The following is a 19,238-nucleotide window of genomic DNA, read 5'->3' as shown; positions in this document are numbered from 1 at the left end:
TCTTATATTTATGTTTAAACCTAATAAAAAAACGGCACCGGCTTTATTTTACTCAATATTTAAAAAAATAAATCATATATACAGCATAAGTTTCTCAAAAAATAACTTTAGTCAATCCAAAACCTATTATTCAGCCACTAAATACCCGATTACAAATTGAGAACTTTAATTATGGAATACGCTTTTAAATGATGATCTTAAAACGCTCTCTTCGCTTAACCAATTTAAAAACAAAACTTAGGCAAACTCTTCTACTGAACTACAATGAATTAAATTTCTTCTAAGACGTTAAATAAGAGTACTCTTATAATTTGATTTATTTAATTATGAATATATTTATTAATTTTGTATATACACATACAAAAAAAAAAAAAAAGTTGTAAACTTTTACACGATTTACTTTTATCATTTGTTTATTACCGAGGATTTAAAAAAGTTGTAATAAAGTATGTAAAAAGTACCCCTAATTGTTTGCCATATATTTATATGTGAGTATGTGCATTCATTTTTTATCTTTTTTTTTTGTTATTTTTTTTTTTTTTATTTATATTAAAAAATTTTTTTTTTACTTCATTATTCTCAATCTAACGGAAGAAATGAAAAAAAAAAAAAAAGAAATAGGAGGTTAGAATATATGAAAAAAAATTTTTTTTTTTTTTTCTTTCTTTTTTTAAAAAATAATTTTTAATAAAATTTAGTTAATATTTAAAAGATTTTGTATTATTTTAGACTGTTTTTAAAAGCTACCCAGTGGGCACAGTACTTTTTTAAAACGTTCTTTGGACGTTTTTATTAGGTTTGAACCTTATAAAAACGTCTAAAAAACGTTTTAAAAGCGTTTTAAAAACGTACCGTTAAAAAAGAATTAATTACCTGACTCAAATTAAATAGTAAGTCACAGAAAATGAAAAAGCTGTTGAAGCTTTTATGTTGAATTAGTTTCTAATAAACTTTTACCCATGAGCATTAGATGGAACTTTTTTTTAAATTTGGATTAAACAGGAGAAAAATCTCTATCAACTTTCTTTCATCATTATTGAAATAATGGATTGATTTTGAGAGTTTTTGACTTAATAATTCATATATATATATATATATATATATATATATATATATATGATTTATTGTTTTATTTGGATTTTATGGTTTATTTTATAAAAAATAATTAATAAAAAATACTAAACAAAATTAGTTGTAATTAGTTATTTAAAATAACACGTATAAACTACAGATAAAAAATGTTTAAAATAATAAATATAAACCATTCATAATAATTATTTAACATTTTGAGTTTAAACATAAATATTCATCTACTGAAGAAATGCTTCACTTCATCTGTTTAAATTCGTTTGATAGGAACACGTTTCTTTGCTTTCAATACCATAGATGTTTTGTTTCACTTTGTTTTATTTTCATTTTTTGAAACAAATGATATTTATTGTCAGTGTTAGGAGTAATTATCTTTATAATGGCTTTAATGCGATCTGATTTCGAAAACTTTTGATGTCCTGTTTCTTTTTTTCCAATCTTAAAGACGATAGCATCAATTTCTACAATCGTTATAATCAAAAGGATAACCATTATTTTTCCTAGATATTTAAAATAAAGATAAACAAATAAATAAATATATCATTTTAATTTAAAGTAAAATAAGTTTTTACTTTAAATTAAAATGATAGTTTAAATAAAAATAAAAAAACAGGTAAAAAAAACGCTTTGGATTCTCAAAATTTATAAATAAAACATAAAATAAAACATGCTTGTAAAAATAAATAAAACATGTCTTGAAATGAATAAAACATGTCATAAAAAATACATAAAACATGTATGTAAAATTAAATAAAACATTTCAATAAAAACTTTGCACGTGTTTTTTACAAGATTTATCCAAGTAAAATACTTCTGTACAGTTGGGAACTCCTCTAAAACTGTTCAACATCTTATCAAAATGTACAATAATGACAAAACCATTAAAAAAAATTCTGGAAATGGTCGAATAAAGAATTTGTTTTGAAAAAATTGGCATTAAAATTAATTCAAATAATCAACACGAGTAAAACTACGATTGAAAGAATGAAGAAAGGTTTCTGTATAGAAAAAATACACGACACGCAGAGAAAATTAAAAACCTGAAGCAATTCATCAGTTTTATAAACTGTTGACGAATAAAAAAGTATGCATTGTAAAAGAACGATGAAGCATACTTTTATAGCATTACCTGGACATCACTTCTACTAGGCAACTATTCGAACCTACAATCATTTAAAATTAAGACATTTCTTCAATAGTTGGTGAAAAAATATCTTATTTGGTAAGCTGTTTGTGGCTGTGGTCAACAAAGTACAACTTTTTTCACTACAGAAACTTTAAATACAAAAATTTATATAAAAAAATGCTAGCAAAAAGACTTTTGCATTTTTTTGATCTCATAAACAAAAAAATTATTATGGCATGGTTGACAACTTATCATTATTCAAAAGATACAATTTTATAGTACCAATAAAAAGGAGACAATTTTGTGGCTAAGGACATCATAAAATTTAATAAAATCTCAAATTATGCCCTACCGGTCAACTTTGGGAAGCTGTCAAAAAGATTTATAAAAAATCATTGCAAGAAGTAAATAGCGCTGATAATTTCAAAAAAAAGGAAACGAGCTACTTGTAAAGTCAGAAGTAAACCTGTGCAAGAATTGAAAACAAAAATGAAACGTAAAGTTCTCAAGTTTCAGCTTCAACCACAAATGTTGATTGATTGACGAAAAATTTTTTTTGACTTTTTTCGAAACCATGGATTATTATACTTTTTTTAAAAAATTCAAAAACATCAGAAAAAATATTTTTAAATATAAAATATTTCTGAGAACTTTTTAGAACGTAAACGTTGTAAGAAGGTTACATTTATCTTATTCTATCCTAAAATATCTTAATACTGGGTATAAAATTATTACATCTGTTAAACAACATCTATGGAGTAGTACAAGATCATCTGTACACTTTTGTCCAAAATCAACATTTTCACTTCAACAACATCTGTACGTTAAGGGTATCTGTTGTTAAGGGTCAGTGAATTTCCAAATGATATATTTGGAAATTCACTGACCCTTAACAACATCTTTAGGAAGATGTGACTACATCTGTGAATTTTTCTATAAGTCCAATAACATCTGGAAGCGTTTCCTCCAGATGTAATTACATTTTAAAAAATTAATGTGTAACTCCATCAGTTTAGAACAATGCATTTTTAGTAAGTAATTTTTTTCAGATGTATTTATTCTTAACATAATTGAAGAGGTGTCACTACATTTGTAAAATCTCTAGATGTAGTTGCACAGATGTCATTATGCTTAGAGAATTGAAAAGATATCACAACATCTGTAATATTCATATACTTTTTACACAGGTGTTATTAGGCATCAATAACATTTCAGATGTTGTTGGAAAGATGTTATTGTACCTCAATGTATTTAGAGATGTTGTTGGACAGATGTAGTTATACCTTGTTATATTTACAGATGTTGTTGGACAGATGTTATTAGACATTGCAAAAACTGATGTTGTTACCTTGAACCTAATATTGAAATTGATGCTGCAGCCGTAACTTATTCGTGCGTGTTTAACACAGAACTCATGACCGCTATTTCCCCCGAGTTAATAACGAAAAAGCATTGGAGCACATTTTCTTATAAAAAAATTTATGTTAAAACTTAAAAAACTTATGTTATTAATGAGCTCAGGTGATTAGTCCTTATAAGCTGCGGATGGTCTGAATAAAATTTATAAACTAAAGCTTAATAAAGAAAAAAAACGTTTTTTCACCTTTCTGACTCACTGTGCGCCGTCTCGGTAACCCCAGACGGCGCACAGTGAGTCAGAAAGGTGAAAAAAGGGCAAAAATTATATAACTATCATATATAATTATGTGATAAATCAATATTATTGTATTTTGGGTCAAAAAATTTAAATTTTTCATTAAAAATAATTTTTACGCGTATCTATGACGCGTAAGGCGCGCGCATACGCGTGTAACTGTCTTTTATGCGCGTAAAATATAACCTAAATAAAAAAATCGAATTCCTTGATCCAAAATACCATATAAAAGAATACCACATATTTTTTAATCTAAATATTTCTTGTGCCTAAGGCTCGTACTACTTACGCGTATACGCGTTAGAGACTTTTACACGCACAATGACTGACTTAATTTAAAAAAATTAAATTCCTCAAACCAAAACATTTATTAATTAAAAAGAAAAACTGGTTCGAAAAATATTTTAATACTATATAATATTAAAATATATTAAAAACAAAATAAATATTTATCTTATCTAATTTTTCTTTCAAGAAAACAAAAAAGAAAACCTAATACTAATAAAAAGGCTTTATTTCATTATTACAGCATTAACAAAGATAAAACTTCAGGGGTAAGTGTTTTTCCATTTTCAACCTTGCATTTTTTTAAATAAGTGTTTGATATTACAGGATCACTTCTAATCAACAAGTATTGGTACTGGTTTTTCATAACATTCTTTCTAGATATCTTGGCTGTATGGTTTAATCTAGCTTTGCGAATTTCTTTATTTAGAGCCTCTTGTGACTATTCAGAGAAGTAACCAATCGGCAGTTCTAATGCCTCAGATATCTGCACATTATGTTCCAAGAGTTTATGAACAGTTGAGGGAATCACATACCAGCAATAGTTTTTGAGTATAAGAGCTGTAGCTTCATAGCAATACTGGCCAAAACTTTCAGAGTTCAACTCATAACAGGAGCATACTGCTATTAGGATTGTCCTCAATCTAATAGTTACATCTACTGCCACTCCCGTTATATCAGCATTTTCAAATGCTCTTCTGGCAGTGTTTCCATCGTTAGTGCTGCCAAAACTCTGTTTGGGCATATCAACTATAAGACTTAGCTCTTCTCTAAATCTCAGTTGAATGTTCGTTTTTTTACTTTTTACTAATGCTTTTTCAGCAGGGGATTTGGCAAAGTATTTTTTAATGTCTAATTTATATCCTAAATGTAAAATATATTCAAAACATCTGAGCCAACAATGCAGAGTAGAAAGACCCAAAGATAAAGCTTTTTCATTGATTGGTTTAGATCTGATCAATACTGGGTTATTAAGTTCACTGGGCTTAGCTCCGCAAACATTACATGATTGCGAGGACAGAGTGTTAGTGAGGGCATTAACCACTTTACCATCAAACATGGTTAAATCTAGTTTGAACTTAAATGTGATAGTCGTATCCGGTTTGCCTTCCTCTACTTCTAACTTTACTTCAAACTTGACTAGTCTATTTATTTCTGCTTTTAAAAGTTCATATTCATTTCTTATCAATTCTTCCGGTTTTTTTTGATATTGGAGATGGAGGGGTCTACAGTAATGTGTACTAGAGGGCTTTTTATTTAACCATACAGTTTTGCTCATGATGGTTAATTTAAGTGGAACAACAGCTGTCTGGAAAAGACTTTGTTCATTAACTTGGGCTTCACCAATATTTGTATCAGTGTATTTTTGTTTATAGACACTTTGACTGGGGGCACCATCAAAACCACCTTTAAAACGAAGTAGACCTTTAAACCTCCCCCAATTTCAGCAAACATTCTCAAAGAGTCTTGGCATTCCGTAAAAGTTAATAACCTTGTCAGAGTATGATTAAACATACCCTGTAGAGAAGTTGAAGCAGATGTTTCTGTCACAATTAAACCCTCAGGATAACATTTGTGTCTCTCATTCTTAATTTCATAAAGTGAAGGATAAATATCTGCATTATGTATTATCGATGAATTTCTAATAATTTGATACTGTTCATCAGATAAAATGTGACCTTCACACTGAATTTTTAAGCTCAAGGCATCTTCGGTTTTCATTTTTATTGGAAAATTTATCTTTTTGATTTTATCTTTTTCAGAGTTTGTAGCACTTTTCACAAGATCAACGAAGTCTTTTTTGCTAGGATCTCTAGTGGCTTTTTTTATTGAAGCTAATGCAAATGCTTCAGCAGGATGTTCAGCCAATTTGGCAACCTTAAACAAGATAATATTTAATATTTAAGCTTGTAAACTATTTTTTTAACTGGGTTGAATTTAATTTATTTATTAATACCTTAGATCTTCTGCTTCTATCACTTAAATCATCCCAGTTCTTGCACTTTCTACCTGAACCTGATGCAATATTTTTTTTGTTAACAGTAATATCTTTGTTTAACCAAGTTCGCTCGTGTTCTAAAAGTCTAGAGAAGGTTCTTGCATACTTCCGCAACTTTGATCGAAATTTACATTTAAATATTATTAGAGTTTTCATTAGATTTATTATTTCAGGTTTTTCAATACGTTCATAGTGTAGACCCTCCAGTCTACAAAACTCACGTAGAAGAGCCTCGAGTAAGTTATCATGATTAATTCCTAACTCTAGGAACTAAATGTATTCTTTTCATGTTGAATGTAAGCAATGAACTATTTTAAGTTATTTTATACACAAGTTTTAATTTTAAAACGTGCACTATGCCATCAAACGTTGCATATATTGGTTTTTGAGGTTTGATAATTAGCACCATCTGCATGAGCATGAGTTTTTTCACTAATAGGAACTAAATGTATAATTTGTGTAATGAATGAAAGCAATGAACTAATATTCGCTACTTTATACGGCAAGTTTTAATTAAAAACGAAAAAAAAAAACACAAAAAAACCGAAGTATTTGAAAGGTCTTATTTTAATTGGGGCAAGTTTTTTTTTCTGTTTTCATATATACCTATTAATGGGAAAATATTAAAACTACCATGGAATCTAGTGGAATCGTTTAGTTTTTAAACTAAACTCATAATTAAACTAATGTAAAAAAATAAATTTATGACACATTTTTGAGACCTCAGTAATGAAAAACTAAAAACAAAATTTATTGTCAAAAATGTTGTTAGTAGTTGCCAAACATCTTAAACATATGACTTCAAATTAATTTTGAACTGTTTTTACCCATGTCAATCTTAAAAGAGTGACACAAAAGCTAGATTTTTTTGAACGAGTTTTCCGATAAATAAAATAAAATAAATAAGTCTCGGAAAAAGGCGTATAAATTGGAGAAATCTTGAAAATTGTTCACAAAAAAGTTAATTATTGACTTTTAGTGGTATTTAGTAACATTATAATTAAATTAATTAATTTCCAGCAATACTTTTTTATGGGGTTTTTTTTGCCGTTTTTTATGGATTTTGACTCACTGTGCGGCGGATAACTCCGAAAACTTGATGTACAGCTTAAATTAAAGAAGCTATATGATTTTGAATAAGTTATTTAAGTGAAAATATTTATAAAGCATTATTTAAGTAAAAATATGGCATTTGCAAAATATCTATCATAAAATGCCAATGTATCAATATCTTACTCTGGGAGTGCAATATATTATTTCCCACCACCAGAAGAGCGATGTATCATCATATTTGATTCACATATTAATATATCTAATCTTTGTGTAAACTAATATTTTTTTATTGATTAAAGATACATTTTTATTTACAATAAAGATATAGTATAATTTTTATTGTAAATAAAAATGTTTAATTAATAATTTTCGGAGGCGCCTTTTTTTTTTTTGTTACAGTAATATTCATATCCATATTGAAAACGTAACTTGAATTTATCAAACTATAAGTCTATAATATGACGGGTCTTTAATTAGTTAGGTTGGTCACGAACCCTTACATTTTATTAACAAATTTCAGTTGATAGAAATTAGTTTATTTAGCAAAATATTTTGTAATAAAAGTCTTTTACTTAAGTGGCCTTTTCTTTTATATTGATATTATTAGTAATTTACTTGAAATATATAAAAGAAGAGAATGTAAACTAAAATAGAAAGTATTAACAAAGTATCCATCTTTAAAAAAGTTTTACAAAAAAATATGTTTTTAGAAAAAAAGAATATTATCTGGTTTTCTTTTAAAAATATTATTTCGAATTTTAAATGTTCAAAATAAATAATTGTATTTAAATGTATTACAATAAGCAAAAATGAGCTTTGCGAGTTTTTTTGCTTGCAAAAAGTTCGATAACTGCATCAAAGTCTTATTTCCTTGCAAGAGGCGTCTCAATTGCCAGTCGTCCCAAATTAGAAAATCGATCTTGACAAATCGTTGAAGGTTAAACATTTTTAACTCTTGCAAGCGAGCAGAAAGAGCATTCTGCTTGTGCAACGGTCATTGAAAGAGTATAAAAGATTCTTAGAACAACTAAAATGTTTGGGAAAAGAGAATCAAGCTTCAGCTCTCGGATTTTGTTTAATAATTCAAACGGCGATAAATTATTTTTTCAAGATTTGATGCGTGAATTGTCTTTAAATGTTCTAACTCGTATATTATATCAAGAGAAACATCAATGCTGCATTTAACGCAAATAGATGAAGCTTTCTCACGCAGCAGATCTTTATCTAATGTCATATACTTCCATACAACACCAAATATTTCCTCAAGATCTTTGGCTCCCTCAAAATGCCGATTCATATTTCCAATGACACAGTCAAAAAGAATATAAAAAACATCGCGCTTGAAACAAAATTCTGCACTGGTGTTGCCTGGAATATGTCATTGAAAATTATACACAGATTTTTGGCAACAAGTTTACATTCATTTAAAATTGATTTCAGTTGTTTCTCAATAGTAAGAGGTCATCAATTAAGCTTTTTAAATTTGAAACCTCCACATCTAAAGTTGCATCTCTGGCTTGCAGAACTGTGTCTCTGTAATTAATGCTTGTTAAAACTTTAAACCAGGTGCTCACAAGTATGATGCACTCAAATGAACCCAAACATTTTTTAATGCGTTTGATATTTGATCGAGTCTTGGCAGTCAGATTTAGCTTCTTTAAGTTTTGGATAGCACTCTTTAAACCAGGAATATGTTTTTCAAAATGTTTTTCGCTGTCAATTCAAGCTAATCAACGTATATCTGACATGCTATGCAAAGATCATCCAATGTTTTCTTTTAAAATTTGCCATCTTTGTGGGCTAGAGCTGAAAAAGTTATGTCTTTTGCACAACATCGAAACTGTTTATAACCTCTGTACAGCACTCTGCGGCATGAATACCACACAGATTTAAGCTATGACAAGCTTATGGAGAATAAATTGCAAATTGCTTCTCTTTAATAATCTCTACTTTAGCTCCTTTATTCTGGCCGCTCATAATGCTGCCGCTGTCACAACCTTGACCACGACAGTCTATCATTGGTAAATTGTGTTTAATAATAACTCTGCAAATTAATTCAGCAATAATTTTTCCCGTTTTCTGATTGCGGTCAACAGACTCTAGACACCGCTTTTGAACTTCGAAGAAATTATTTTCTTCATTTAATTGAACATAACGCAATATAAATACAGTTTGATCCATTTGTGTATCCATTTAATTTATCCATTTTAAATTTCTACAGCAGCATAATATTAACAGCGAAATCAGAGTCAATACTTTTTTCCAATTGCCACTATTCAATATAACAATATTTATGGTTGCTGGTGTTTTAATGTTCTGGAATTTTGTCATGTAATTTTTTCTATTTCCTTTAAAAACAATACCCAGATATTGTATTTATGCGTGAGCGATATGCTGTTAGTAGTTCACTAAAAAGGCGACTAGAAAAACAAAACAATGATTGTATCATTTTGCTCTGAACAAGTCAATCACGGGGAACAGCTTTTCCATTTTTCATTGTTGTATGGAGTATTCAAACAGATAATGAATGTCCGTTCATATCTTTTGTAAATTGAGACGGGATCTTTTCTGGACCCCTACGAATTGCTTCCCCAATTTTAGAACCCTCTGGTTTTTCGTTTTTTAGACTTCAAACATTAAAGTCAAGCAGTTATATTTTAATAATATCATCAGCTATATTTGATTTATAGTTCTCAAGATATTGTTGATAGGAATGAAAACATCGCCGTGTTCCATGTCAGCTTTATTTTCTATGTTACCTGGAAATTATCGTTATCAGGATCTGGAAAGTCGCCAGTCATATTAACTAAATCTACGACTTGTTCAACAACGTTGTCGTTATTTCTGAAATTATGACATTGATTTTGTGAGTCTTTCTCTTTCAAAAAACTGCAGAATCAACTTAGTCTATACAGCTTATATTTGATCAACAAAGCCAAATACAGTTTGTTTAAAAAGGCAATTAAAATTCTTTATAACTCACAAGTCGGGTCAATTATTTAGTATTATAATTCGAGCCATTGAACATAACAGGGCCCCAAAGACTTTATCAAAAGTATAAACCCCAACTGTTTATACTTTTGATAAAGTCTTTTGACACTGTATCATTATATAAATTTGTTTTTTTATCAATTTGTTTTTTCCTTAAGTGTCCGGGGCTACCCAACTTTCCCCTAAATATATATAGTCACATTGAAAAAATTGAACATGTATTGTGTTAAGGGACGGTTTTGAACCCTTGCAAAACGACACTGATGACAGGGCAATAAACCACTGAGCTGTTTTATAATTTATACATGTAAGAGAAAAACAAACAATTTTATAAATCACTAATGAACTCTATGTATGTGAAAAAGTTGGGTATGTAAATTTGTATTTTTTTTGCTCCTAAAGTAACTTTTTTTTATGAACAGTTCTTCTACCGTTGACAAACAAATTTTGAAGTAAATAAGGAACAAATATAGATATGATCGGTGCAGAATAGATGAGATTAGAAATGGTCGGTTTAGTAAAGTCCCATACCTTACGGATAGCTAGGATATATATATATATATATATATATATATATATATATATATATATATATATATATATATATATATATATATATATATATATATATATATATATAAATATATATATATATATATATATATATATATATATTTATAATTATATTTATATACAAAGAAAAAGTGGTGAAAAGTTTGGTGTAGAATAGACTTGTAAAGACATGGATTTTTATTGTGCCGGTCAGCTAGCATAATATATTTACTTTCTTATAATTTATAAATTAGTACAATAACTTGTAAATAAATTATCGTTATTGTTATAAACAAAGAATAACTATTATTATATTTGTCCATAATTGGATATTTAATAGTCAATTATCAAGTTAACGAATCAATTTTTTCGAAATCAAAAATTTGAAAATTAAAAAAATTAAAGCTTAAAAAGTTTCCTTCAAAATTATACACAAATTAATATATTGTTGCTGTAGGTGACAGTTTTAATATTTTGTTGCAATTCTTTGGCACTCTTGCAACACGTCTTTTATATGTTTTCACATAATCTATTTTTACATTTTTCATATTGTGCTTATCAAAATTTAGCTCTTAGAAATTCAGTTCTTAAAACTTCTTAACTTTTTATTAAAGAGTACACCGTTTTACCAAAAGCTATAAAAAATATATAATTTTTCAATTATTAATTTGTTTTGATTAATATGCCTCATATTTTATATTTCAAACATTTTTGAGATTGTGGTACTACAAAATGGTTTACAGACACAACAAATTACAAAGTGTTTGTAGTATAAACTGTGAAAGAAATGAAGCAAAATCTGGAAAAGTCATATAGTCAATGGAACTCTGACTTGCAAAAATCCAGTCAATGTGTACAAAGGGTAGAGGAGATTTAATAAATATACTTATAAAAGCACAGTTTTCAAATACATGTATTACATTTATTAGCATTTATTAGCATTTATTAGCATTTATTAGCATTTATTAGCATTTATTAGCATTTATTAGCATTTATTAGCATTTATTAGCATTTATTAGCATTTATTAGCATTTATTAGCATTTATTAGCATTTATTAGCATTTATTAGCATTTATTAGCATTTATTAGCATTTATTACATTTATTAGCATTTATTACATTTATTAGCATTTATTAGCATTTATTAGCATAAATATTAGAACTACTCCTTTTTCTCATTTTTATTAATGATGACACAAATCCATTTTATGCTCATAATGATGAAAATATTCTGTTTAAGTCAGTAAAAAAAGAGCTATTAAATCTTACTGAATGGTTTAATGCAAACAAATTACTCTAAAAGAAACCAAAAAAAATATATACTCTTTTCCATCGTTTTCATGACTGAGATAAAATTTCTTTAAAACTTCCAAAACTTTGTATTGCCAATCAGAACATAAAAAGTGAAACCACTTTAAAATTTCTCGGTGTGCTTCGTGATAAAAATTTCACGTGGAGAGATCACATACAGTATCTCTAAAATAAAATCTCAAGAAACATAGATCTGCTTAGCAAACCAAAACTTTGCAAATATTTTTATGCACTTGCTCAAGGCTTTTATATTTCTTGTTCACTCATTGACATCTTAATTACGCAAACATTAGTTGGTGTAGTACACAAATAAAAATAAATTAAAAAACTATTTAATAAACAACGGCATGCAATCAGAATCATTTCCAACGTGAGCCGTAATACACGCTATATTTGAATTAACAAATAATAAGCATTATTTGTTAATTTAAATATAATGAATGTCTATCAAATAAATGTCTATCATCTTGTTAAATTATGTTCAAAATTAATAAAAATATAAAATCTCCTAAAATATTTTACCCAATATTCAAAATAAACCAGAACATAAATCTAACCAGATTTTCAAATAACAGTTATATTGAATCCATAAGTTTATTTGCGGCGACTGAATTTTCAATTTCTACTACACGGCCAAAATTATGGAATAAAATATTTACTAATGAACTTAAAACAATTGCTTCGCTTAATGAGTTTAAGAACAAATTGAAGCAAAAACTATTAAAGGACGACGCAGCGCTTAACTTTTTCTTAAGTTTTAATGGTTTCTACTGATAAACTTACCCAACAATTAGAGCTTTGTCATTATCGGCTTGACGATCTTAGAAAAGGATTGTGCCAAATGTTACTGCTTCAATTCTTTTATTATAATTTATAAGAATTTATGATTTATAAGAACTGTTCAGATATTTCAAGATATATGCTTGTGTAAAAGAAAAGCTTCAAGATTATGCATATTTGTTGCATACTTTTTAGTAATATAGTTTTTCTGTACTAAATACTTTTTTTTCTTTTTTTAAATACAAAAAGTTAAAGTAGGACATTGTGACCTATAATTTTTATTTTATAAAATCTTTTGAAACGTTTTATATTATATAGTGTTACACTGTTAATTTTTGTTGCTTTATATTTAAGGTATAGAATAAGTGGTTTGGTGATAAAAGGAACTATGTCTTCCTCTTGCCCCTGCTTTTTGTATTTATATTATATTTTACGACTTGAATAAATTTATATGGCAATAAAAAAAATAAAAAAAATAAAAAGAATTAGTTTGAAAAATGCGCTAGAATAAATCTGACAAATTTGAAACATCCTTTGGGTCAAATTTTTAGCCCTTGTAATGGTGTCAATGTCATATATTACAGAAAAGAAAAAAGAAACAGTGTTTTCTTTTACTTCTGACATATACAAGCATTTTTTTAGTCTTGAAACATTAAAAACCCTGAGTGTTGGCTCTCTGTAAAGTTTTTATCTGAAGTTGAATCTAAACCTAAGCATGGTTGATCAGTTCCATTACCAGAAGTTGCTGTTTAAACAGGTGATATCTGTCACCAGTTCATAGGACCAAAAGATGTGGTCTCATTCACGGTATTTGAGCATACAATATGTAGCTAAACTAGTATTTTTTAAGATACTAGTTTAGTGCTCTTTTACTGCAACTTTTTTTGTTTAATTTTTTCATGCTACATTTGATCAAAAACTAGCTTTATTGGGTTAAAACGGGTCATGATTTGGTACCAATCTATAAATTTTCTCCTCTTTTTTGCAGCCTATAAAAGTTTTAATTCTTAAAAAATTTTTTAGAAAATTAACTTTTTTGATGTTAAGATTTAAAAATTGTCTTACAGCCGGAAATTTTGACAACAAAATAAATTTGCTGATAGCGTACGAAAGCGTATTGGTGGAGGGGGAAGGATTATATATAAAAATACGTACGCACTAATTAAATAAAAAAATTCCTTAGTAATATTTGTTATTTCCTTAGTTTGATTAAAATTTGTTCAACAAAATGGCTCATATAGAAGGTTGGTATTTCTCAGAGAGTATTTATTTGTAGGCTTTAAGGCAAATAATCTTTCTCCAGCCGTTTCAAATTCATTTGAAACGGCAGGAGAGAGATTATTTTTGCATATATATATACGAAGTATAAAATATTAAAAGTATTGAATTCTTAAATATTAGGTATTCTCATTTCAGAAAAAAGTTGTTTAGGGTGAGAAAAATAATCAGCAAAAAACACGTATTGCATCTCTCTCTCTCTCTCTCTCTCGCTCTCTCTCTCTCTCTCTCTCTCTCTCTCTCTCTCTATATATATATATATATATATATATATATATATATATATATATATATATATATATATATATATATATATATATATATATATATATATATATATATATATATATATATATATATATATATATATATATATATATATACAGTATCGGACAAAACGAGTGCAACCAAATAATGCTAATTTAGTTTCTTTATATAAAAGTCCTGCATTTTTTCAATTTAGAAAAATAACTATGTAACTGTTTAGAGACAAAGTTCTTCAAGTTTTATTCATCACAAAGTTCATTATTTGTACACGAAAATTAATAAGTTAATCAAAAGTATTAAAAAAAGTTGATTTCCTTCTGGACAAAACAAGTGCAACTCGACAAAATGTTGACCAAGCTGTATTTCGCTATCAATATTTCGTGGCGAATCCTTTGTTGTCGATCACAGCCTTGCATCTTCGAGGCCTAGATTCGATCAGGTGATCAATGAAACTTTGTGGAATTGCTGTCCAGGCCTTTTGGATTTGTTCAAACAGTTGATCCTTGTTACGAACACCTTCAGGTTCTCAATAGGGTTGAGATCCGGATATTGAGGCGGCTCATCCATCACCGATAGGTGGTTGTCTTGAAACCACTGCTTGACTACTTTTGCAGTGTGTTTCGGATCGTTGTCTTGCTGAAAAACACATTTTATTGGCATATTCCATTCAACATGAGGTAACATAACATCTTTCAGGATATTTTTATACATGAAACGGTCCATTATTCCATCGTTTCGATGTATTGGACCTAGACCGTTAGCAGAAAAACACCCCCAGACCATTACATTGCCTCCACCATGCTTCACGGTCTTATGGCAGTAACACAATTCGAGGCGTTTTCCGGCTGGTCGACGTACACGGCAAATGCCATCGCTCCAAATGATGTTGAACTTCGATTCATCACTGAACAGGACAGTTCGCCATTTCTGCACATTCCAGTCAATATGAGACGTAGCGAACAGGAGTCTTTTCTTCTGGTTTTTTAGTGAAATCAGCGGTTTCTTTGCAAGGCGTCGAGAAAACAATCCGGCTTCAACAGCACGTCGTCTGATTGTTCGGTCCAATACAGGCAATTCTAATTGCTTTTGTATCTCGACTGATGATATCCAGGTATCCTTCTTGACGGATCTGAAGATCATAGAATCTTCTCTAGAAGTGGTGGAACGCGGTCTTCCACCTTTGTTATCTGCTGCCAACTTCCACGTAGAACGATATTTTGAACGTAGTCTTGATACGGTCCATTTTTTCACGCGATATTTATCACTAATACTTTTTTGTGACATTCCACTTACGTAATCGCCAATAATTCTCTTTCTTAGTTCCAATCCAAGACTGTCGGGAGCCATGTTTGCACTTGAAGTCATAAAAATAATAAAAATAAATAATCAAGGCTTCTCAAGGCTTACTGTGCTACATTTACTTTGTGATGATAATAATGCTCTGTGGAACACAACGTCTTGGTTGGATGTGGACTGTATTGATGTAATGAAACACTTGTTGTATTTCACTTCTTGTATTGATGTTCTTCGATAAAATACTTTGAAAAAACTCACTTCGATAAACTATCTTGATAATACTGACTGATTGACTTACATATACTGACTGAATTACATGTCGATTTACATGTCTCTCATATAATAAAATGAACCTGTGTGAACCTGTTCTGGAAGATTTTAGATGCTTCTTTTCGATGCTTCTGGAAGCTTCTGGATGTTTCTGATTGTTTCTGGATACTTCTGGATGCTACTGAATGCTTCCAGATGCTTCTTCTGGAAACTTGTGGAAGCTTCTACATGCTTCTGGAAACTTCTGGAAACTTCTAGATACTTCCTTTAATTAATAAAAATCTTCCGAGACATTGACACGGACCAGACTTAAGAAAATGAAACAAACCAAAAAAGTTGCAGTTGTTTTGTCCGCTGCAAAATGGCACTTGTCAACAAAATTCTGCCTGTGTGCTGTCACCTGTCAGCTGATTGCTCATGTCATGGCATGCTATGACTCCAGACTCCTGAACTGTTTGCTGTGGTAGTATAGTTTGTTTCGTTTTTAAGACATGTAAAATTAGGAACACTTTTTAGTATTGTTTGATGTTGGTTGCAAATGTTTTGTCCAATACTGTATATATATATATATATATATATATATATATATACATACATATATATATATATATATATACATATATATATATATATATATATATTTTTATATATATATATATATATATATGTATATATATATATATATATATATATATATATATATATATATATGTATGTATGTATATTTATGGTGGTGGGGGTGGTGGTGGTGGTGGGGAGGAGGGGGAGGCGACTTGGAAGCTCGTATGCAACAGGGGGAGGGGGAGCCTAATTCCAAATTTTTGGCACACGTATTTTATGGACGACCTTTAACTTGTAGCAAAAAAAAATATTACAATTTGCTCATTAAAGTGTTAAAAAAAATGTTTTGAAATGAATTTTCAATTTAAAAAATTATAGATTAAGCGAATTTATTTGTATCTCTTGAGCTGCAAAAATTACTTTGATTTATTTTTAATATAAACATAATTAGTGAATATCATCATTGTTTATTTTTAAAATGCAGTAAAAATATACTTTTAATAATATTTTATTTTGTCTCAGTTCATCAAAATACTTGCTTCAGGTAATTTAAATAAAGTTCACTTTATTACCACTCATCATAAATATAATAGTAAAATAAATATAAAATATATAAAAACAGTAAAAAGTTTCGTTTCTAATCAATATTGAATTAATCAAGTACATGAATTACTTGGTACTAGTATAAACAAAACAGTCAAATAATGTTAAAGAAATAATTTGCTAGCATTAATAGACCAATCAAATCACTTAATATTAATTATTGGTATACAATAGTATTATCTGTGCACACCAGGCTGCGGGTTTTATTAGAATTTTCATGAAAATAAAATGAAATGAAAGATACAAGCATTTTAAAAGTATTAACTGCACGTTAAAAGTTCTATTATAAAATTGCAGCTCTAAAATAAAGCCTTGTTAAAGATAGCAAACCCTAATCTGTTAATTTTGTTACTTTGTAACTTCAACAAACAAAAAAAAAATTATTTTAGTAATACAAATAACCTTTTAAGATCAAAAAATGTTTAAAAGCTATAACCTAGAACAATTCAGTTTAAAAGCTATAACTTAAAACTATTTTCAGCAGTTTTATGATCAGAATAACTTAAATGTTCATTAATAATAATTAAAAGTATTTTTAGCAATTGAAAGAGTAACCAAGAGGCATTTAATATTAAATAATTAAAAGAAAGAATAAAAAAAATGTCTTACCAATAACTTGAGACATTTTATTACACTTTTATATTTTTTTGGTTGTTTTTTAATGTCTGGTCTTCCTTTGTGTTTTCTGATATCTTTTCTACTCTGAAGTGTTCACAAGTCTCAAACTTTATTTTAAAAAAATGAGTTTAAAGTTGTTTTACTTTAAAGATAAATAAATCCAAAATTTTACTTTTTTGATTTATATTTTATTTTTAAGTTACTACCTTTTAAGTTACTACCTTTTAAAGCAAAAGTTAACGACAAAAAAAAAGAGTAAAGACAACTATCAGGCTAAAAATATTTGAACAAATTTTGCATACACAATACATTTCATGCATTTTTTAAAAATTGATAAAATAAGTTATAAAAAAAATATAATTAAAAAATTATTTATTAATAAAAGATTGTTTTAGAGAAATTGAGATTTTTACATAAACAGAAATTCGATAATTAAATTCAATTTAAAAATATAAACAATTTTACATCTGTGATTATTTTTGTGAGAGTTTTCATTCAAAAATAAATAGCAATAAATATTCTTATTAAATAATATTAATGAAACTATTGTTCAAAAAAGATTTTTTTTAGTATGGAATAATTTTGGAACACTTTTTTCAATGTCCGCTAAATTATTTTGTAACTGAAACACTTTTGTACGTCACGTTTCTAGTTCGTTAAGACTTATATAAAAATATATAAGTTTTATACATATCGATTTTATTTTAAACGCGTTTTCCTTATTTATCAGCATATAATCCAAAGGTTTTCAGTCAAGCTAGTGCAAATTTAGCTTGTGGCAAAAAGTTTGTTTGTTTAATCCGGTTACATTAGTAAGCGATAATTGATTAGCGATAATTTGTAGTGGCATAGTTAGCTGTGTCTATACAAATATGTGTCTATTTAGACATCATACCACAAAGTCTAGATTTAAAGCTGTTATATTAACGATTTGATCTAGCTAACTCCACTTTTGACCCAAAATTATGTTTTAATGTCGTCAAATACGCAGGATCATGCACTATACAAATTAAACAACTCCTACTTTTCAAAATTATCAAGAAGTTGCATGGACGTAAATCGGGCATCTTCCAACAATGGAACGCTTTTTCTTGAGTATTTAGATGTTGGATTGACAAGTTGAATTAAGGTGTAAGACCCCTCAAAAATCATAAAAAAATCAAAAAAAATATTTTGTGTAATTTGGACACGAAATTTATCGCTGAACTCGAATTTGAAAACCATTTTTTAAAGTAAGATTTAGTTCATGAGATATAAATCAATTCCTTCGACTGGGTAAATTTGATCTGCCTAGCAACACGCATAACAACGGGTATATAATCAGAATTGCAAGCTGTTTTTTTTGTTGTTGTTATTCAATAAACTTTTTTAACAATGGGTAAATCATGTAGAGTCAAACAAAGTACTCAAAGTAAAAACTCCAGAAAATTTCATGGAAATAGATACACTAAAACTTTGCCAATCGATTCAACTTTATCAGTTACTCCTGTTATTAGTTATGAAAAT

General features: G+C 28.3%; 1 long non-coding RNA gene across 1 annotated transcript; it reads right to left on the bottom strand.

Moving 5' to 3' along the window:
- Window positions 1-1,212: 1,212 nt before the first annotated feature.
- Window positions 1,213-18,020, bottom strand: LOC136076589 (uncharacterized). Its single transcript, XR_010636407.1, has 3 exons — window positions 17,954-18,020; window positions 17,724-17,839; window positions 1,213-1,589 (listed from the first exon to the last, which is right to left on the bottom strand). It is a non-coding gene; the product is annotated as an uncharacterized LOC136076589 (long non-coding RNA).
- Window positions 18,021-19,238: the final 1,218 nt, after the last annotated feature.

This window comes from Hydra vulgaris, chromosome 02 (genome assembly GCF_038396675.1).
Source record: "Hydra vulgaris chromosome 02, alternate assembly HydraT2T_AEP".
In the NCBI taxonomy this organism is placed as follows: Eukaryota; Metazoa; Cnidaria; class Hydrozoa; order Anthoathecata; family Hydridae; genus Hydra; species Hydra vulgaris.
The sequence above is the reverse complement of the archived record's forward strand: the minus strand, read 5'-3'. Positions and strand labels throughout refer to the sequence as shown.